Source organism: Elephantulus edwardii, unplaced genomic scaffold, assembly GCF_000299155.1.
Source record: "Elephantulus edwardii isolate Elephantulus edwardi_28Jun2011 unplaced genomic scaffold, EleEdw1.0 scaffold00164, whole genome shotgun sequence".
NCBI lineage: Eukaryota > Metazoa > Chordata > Mammalia > Macroscelidea > Macroscelididae > Elephantulus > Elephantulus edwardii.
In genome coordinates, this window is record NW_006399914.1 from 3,032,729 (window position 1) to 3,038,728 (window position 6,000).

The window sequence follows — 6,000 nt, forward strand, 5'->3', positions numbered from 1 at the left end:
TTGGTTTTTTGTGTATGGTTTGAGGTATGGGTCTTGTTTGAGTTTTCTGCAGATGTTTTACCAATTTTGACAATATTTATTAAATGGGCTGTCATTTCCCCACGTAATTGATTTCATCTCTTTGTCAAAAATCAGTTGACCATAGGTAGATGAGCTAATTTCTGAGTTCTCAATTTTATTCCATGGAATTATATGTCTGTCATTGTACCAGTACCATGCTGTCTTGATCACCACTGCAGTGTAGTTTGATTTGAAATCAGAATAAGATGCCTCCTACCTTCTATCTTTTTTAAGGAGTGCTTTGCTTATTTGGGGTCTCTTTCCATTCCAAATGAATTTAGAGATTGCCTTTTCCATCTCCTTGAAGAATGGAATTGGTATTTGAATTAGGGCTGCCTTGAACGTGTAGATTACCTTGGTAGGATTGTCATTTTTACAATATTGAATCTTCCTATCTGTTTGCCCATTTTGCAATTGGGTTGTTCACATTTTCTTGTTGAAATGCTGGAGTATTCTATAAATTTTAGATATAGGTCTCTTATAAGATAAGTCATTACCAAATGTTTTTTTCTCAGTCTGTGGCTTTCCTTTTTATCCTGTTGGAGAAGTTTTTTGACGTGCATAGTGATTTGATTCTTCGAAGGTCCCATTCATCTATTTTATTCTCTGCTGGTTGTAGGTAGTCAGTCATCTTTCAATGGGCAATTCTTTTGGTCTATTTTCTTACTTCTCCTCCAGCTTCACATCCCCCACAACAATGACAGAGATGTGGTCACCTACATCTCTGCTAACTAAGAAAGGTCTTCAGAATATTAGATTAGATTATATGTATAACCAATCCCAGTATGGAGAGGAATATTAATCCTTTCTTGGCATTTTGAAGACCAGATTCTCAAATATTCAATCCTTAAGAGCTCAATCACTCTTAAATTTCAAACTTAGGAAAGAAATTCTAAGCACAAGTTTTGAATAATCCCTGATGAATGCCTTCACCCAATAATTTAGAGTAAAGGAAGCATCAATTTCCCCACATAGAGATGTCAGCCTTCACAGAGGAGGCTGAAGAAAAATGATAATGCTAAAGCAGGCCCTGACAAGATTTGTCCTATCAAGTCATGAAAATAAATCTCTGTACTTAAGAATATTTGAGCCACGGTCATTCCACCTCTTGCTTTCACATGCTACCTCCATCCTCCATAACATATCGTGAAGTAGAGCTGTAGTAGGAAAAGACAAAGCCATAGCGGATCCAGGACATAATCTACATCACTTATTATGCCACCTAGAAAAGGCACGCTACTCTACTTCCAAAACATCAACCATTTAAAATCCTATAAAACATGGCTCTTCTCTGACATACATGAAGTCATCAGAAGTCAAAACTGACTCTACAGCAATGGATTTGGGGGTTCCATGATGGTGCAAAGGTTCTTGGTTGATAACTAAAACATCAAAAGTTCAAATCTGTCCAGAAGCACTTCAAAAGAGAAGTGATCTAATTCTGAAAAATCAGCCGTTGAAACCATATGGAGTGGAGTCCTACTTTCACAGATACAGGTCACCATGAATTGAGGTCAATGCTACAGGAAAGACTTCCATGAGGATAATAAGTATCAAAAATCAGGATAAATGTAAAATTCCATTTAAAAAAATAATTTATTATTAGTTTTTTTCCCTAGTTGATGACTTGTCTAATGATCCATTCTTATTGAGATCCAAGCACTCTGTCAGGTTCTGATAATATAAAATATTATATTATCATGGAGTTGGTTCAGAGGGAAAGAAGACAAAAATTCACATTCTAGATTCTTAATCGTATAGCCTAAATAATAAGTGATAGCATTTTCATTTACAAGTTTCACAGTAGATGTGGGAATTTAAAGCAGGTTTGGCTAATTCTAAAATTAATCTACTAAAAATTGCCATTTATTTTAAATAAATTTTGGCCTGGAAAACTTAAACAATATTAAATAATTTGACATTTCATTTAATACTCAGAAAAAAGAAATATGCCCTCCAGTAAATGGGATGGTTAGGAGAAGAGTGGGGGAGAAAAAAACTTACAAAAACTCCAACAACTTGAGAAGATTGTGAAGGCCTTCTAAGAACTGAAAAGATTTTAAATCATTTTTACGAGTTAGACCCACACAGTGGAAGGAGGCCAAACTGAACGAGGTTGAAAATCAGGGATGATCATTCAACATCGAAGCCTGTATCCAACCCTGATTTTTTGCTGATAAACTCAGGAAGGATGAGCGCGTAGAAAAGTTGGCAGAATATGTGAAATACTGTGATGAGTCAAATACTGCTGAGCTTTGGCTGTGGCTCCAACTCTCAGCTCATTTGATGGCTAGACACACTCAAAATGAAGCCGCTTAGTAGACTAAGTGGGAAGCTCCTTGTCATGGCTGGTCTGAGATTGCTATCTTGCTTTCAAAATTTGAAGGAAGGCCACTTGTGGGGGAATAGCAATTGATACACAAGTTCTACATACACAATGAGTTTACTACGTGCAACGTTCACTTTATTCCAGCCTCTCAGGTTGTTATTAACATAGTGGCAATCAAACATTCACCTTATCAAGGGTTACCCACATGGTTTGACTCTGTGTGTTTAAATTACAAAAGACATGCCCTTCTCCATACGTAGTTACATTTCAACACAAAGTTTAAAAATAAAAATGTAATAGTAAGGAGAGCATCCATAGCTGTCTGCTCCCTCTCCTTTCCACAATTTTCACAGGAATCGAGAAAGTAAATAAAAACTTTAATTTCAAGAGTGGGGGAGCAGATAACAAAGTGCATTGGTGGCCAGTGTTCCCCGTTATCATTCCATAGGCATTTTCAATATCTGTGTAAGCAACAGATTTCACATTGCTCCTAAAAAGTAGAGTTTTCTGTATTCAATCCAACAGAAATTTGTGTCTTCTAGGTTGCAACACCCCCATGATACATCTTGAAGGATATGTACATGTACAGCCAAGCACAATCAATAAGAGTGCATCTGAATTCCAAAATCAATCTCCATAATAGTCTATGTGTTTCCTACTGCCAAAGGGGCCCTTTAGAGTAGTGAGAGAAGATCTTCACCCTGAAACCCACAGCGTCCCTTTTCAGCAGGAAGTAGCTAAGAGAATACGCCGTCCCCTTTTCCTTATGACTCAGGGTGAAGTCTCTCTCAGGGAGGAGTGATAGGGAATGGCAAAGGACACACTGACAAAGAAGATTAATCAGAACTGGCTTTGACAAGCACTGTGGCATTTGGACAAGAACAAACTGGGAGGAGGGTAGAGAGAATAGTGCAACAATGAATGAGTGGAAGCCCAAAATCTCTGTAAATGTTTATGAAAATTAATAAAATATAATTATAGAAAGAAAAAAAATAAAAGAAAAAAAAAGAAATTGAAAGAATTCAAAGTTGCATTTGAAGCGTAAGGAGGTGGATTTAGAAGTCAAATGGGCATTTTGGCTACAGGACACCTTAGATGAGTCCTCAAAGAAGCAGGTGAATGATATATTTTTACAGTATCCTATGGGCACTGCTTTGTGTAGTTTTATAGGAGCTTTGGTGGCATAGTGTGTAACATGTCCAACTATTATCCAAAAGATCAATGGTTTGGATCCACCAGCTGCTCGCCAGTAAAAAAAGGGGCAATAGTCTAAATTGACCCACAGCAGTGGAATTTGGGGGCTTTGCCCAGGAAAATTCATTGTGGAATTCCTGAAGTATCTAATCCATTCATTTGTAAGTTTATTCAATATTTACTAGATAACTCACCACATGCCTGACACTGTGTTGAACACCAGAAGTACAGAAGCCAATCAGATAAACATGGTTTTTTCCTCTTGGAATTTAACCTAATGAATCAACTTAGCACTTGAAGGTAAGCGCTATAGTATCGTTGTTGGTATAAGGTGCCATCAAGTCAAGTATAACTCAGTTACCCTATGAATGGACCTGAATGCTGTTCTGTCCTCATCATGCTAACCTCATCGTCTCTGATACACTTGAGCCCATTGCTGCTTTAACCATGTCAACCCTTCTGTGTGAATGTCTTCCTCTCTTTCACTGACATTCCACCTTTCCAAGCATGATATCCCTTTCCAACGAATATCCTCTCCTAGCAATATATCCCATGTGTGAAAGAAGTTCTGCCATTATTGCCTCCAAGGAGCACTCTGGCTGCACTTCTCCAAGACATGTCTGTTTGTTCTTTTCCAACACCAAAAAACATCAATTCTACTTCTGCCATCCTTACTCATTGTCCAGCTCTCAGAGAAAGTGATTGAAATGACCATGGCATAAATCACATGCACCTTAGTCTTCAAACTGACATCATAACTCTTCTGAATTTTAAAGAGGTTCCTGAGAATAGACTTGCCCAAACAATGCATCCCCTGATCTCCTGACTGCTGGTACTAAGAGTGTTGCTTATGGATCCAAGTAAGATAAAATCATTGACAATCTCAGTAGTTTCCCCATCTCTTGGCCCATTGTTAAGGACCTTTGTTTTCTTCATGTTAAGATACAACCTAAACTGAAAGCTATAATTCTTGATCTTCTGCAGCAGTATTTCAGGTCCATCTCACTCTGAGAAAGCAAGGTTCTATTGTCCACATAACACAAGTTGTTGATGAGTATTTCTCTGATCCTGATGTTGCATTTCTCTTCTTAGAGTCCAGCTTCATTAATTTTTGCTCAGCATACAGATTAAATAGTTATGAAGAAAGGATACGACCCTGATGCACACCTCATGATTTTAAACCATGCAGTATTCTTTTGTCCCATTCAGACTACAGCTTCTTTTTGCTTGCATAAGATATTAATTATATTGTTTGATTATTTTCACATTCTGTTGGAATCTCTTTCTTGGGAATGGAAACAAATATGGATCTCTTCCAGTCAATCCATCAGGCAGATGTCCTCCAAAACCTCCTGGCATTGACTGGTGAGCATGTCCAGTACTGCATCTGTTAGTTGAAACATGTCAATCACTATCCTATTGATTTCTGGTACCTCATTTTTTTAATTCTTTATTTTATTAATTTTAAAGAACATTTACAGAGATTTTGGATTTCCATTCATTCATCGTTGCACTTTTCTCCCTGCCCACCCTTCCCCTACCCCCCAGTTCACTCCTTTCTTTGAAAAGTAAAAGAAAAGTTTCTTCATTGGTATAACAATCCCCCCTTCCCCACTGCCCACCCTGAGTACACTCCACTACGCAATCTTAATTCTGGACTCTTGTGATAACCATAATACCCTATTATATATTGCTTTTAAACTGTTCTCTCACTCATCTGTTTTAATGCAGTATACATAATTTATCCAGTTTTTCTCAGTCTTACCCCAACCCTGATGTCAATCCCATTCTACAACAGTAGCACTATGCAGTATTTGTATTTTTGTGACTGGGATATTTAACTCAGCATAATGTCCTCCAGTGTCACCCATTTTGAATAATACTGCATGAGTTCCTTGTTTTTCAGTGCAGCGTAGTATTCCATTGTGTGAATATACCACAGCTTCTCTATCCATTCATTTTTTGATGGGCACTTGGGTTGTTTCGAACTCCTTGCTATTGTGAACAAAGCCACATAAACATAGGTGTGCATACATCCACTTGGATGGCAATTATAGTCTCTTTGGGGTATATTCCCAGTAGTGAAACTGTTCGGTCAAATGGTATCTCTATTTGTAACTTTTTGAGAAAGCACCACACCACTTTCCACAATGGTTGCACCATTTTACACTTCCACCAACGGTGAATAAGGGTTCCAGTTTCTCCACAACCTCAGCAGCATTTGTTGCTTGCTCTTTTGTTAAATTTTGCTATTCTAACTGGGGTGAGATGATATAATTGGTTTTGGTACCTCATTTTTTGCCAGTATCTTCAATGTAGCTTGAACTTTTGCCTTTGTTACCATTGCCTCTTGTTCAAATGGTGGTTGTTGTTGTTATGAGCCGTTGAGTCAACTGCTACTTATAGCGGCCCTATGG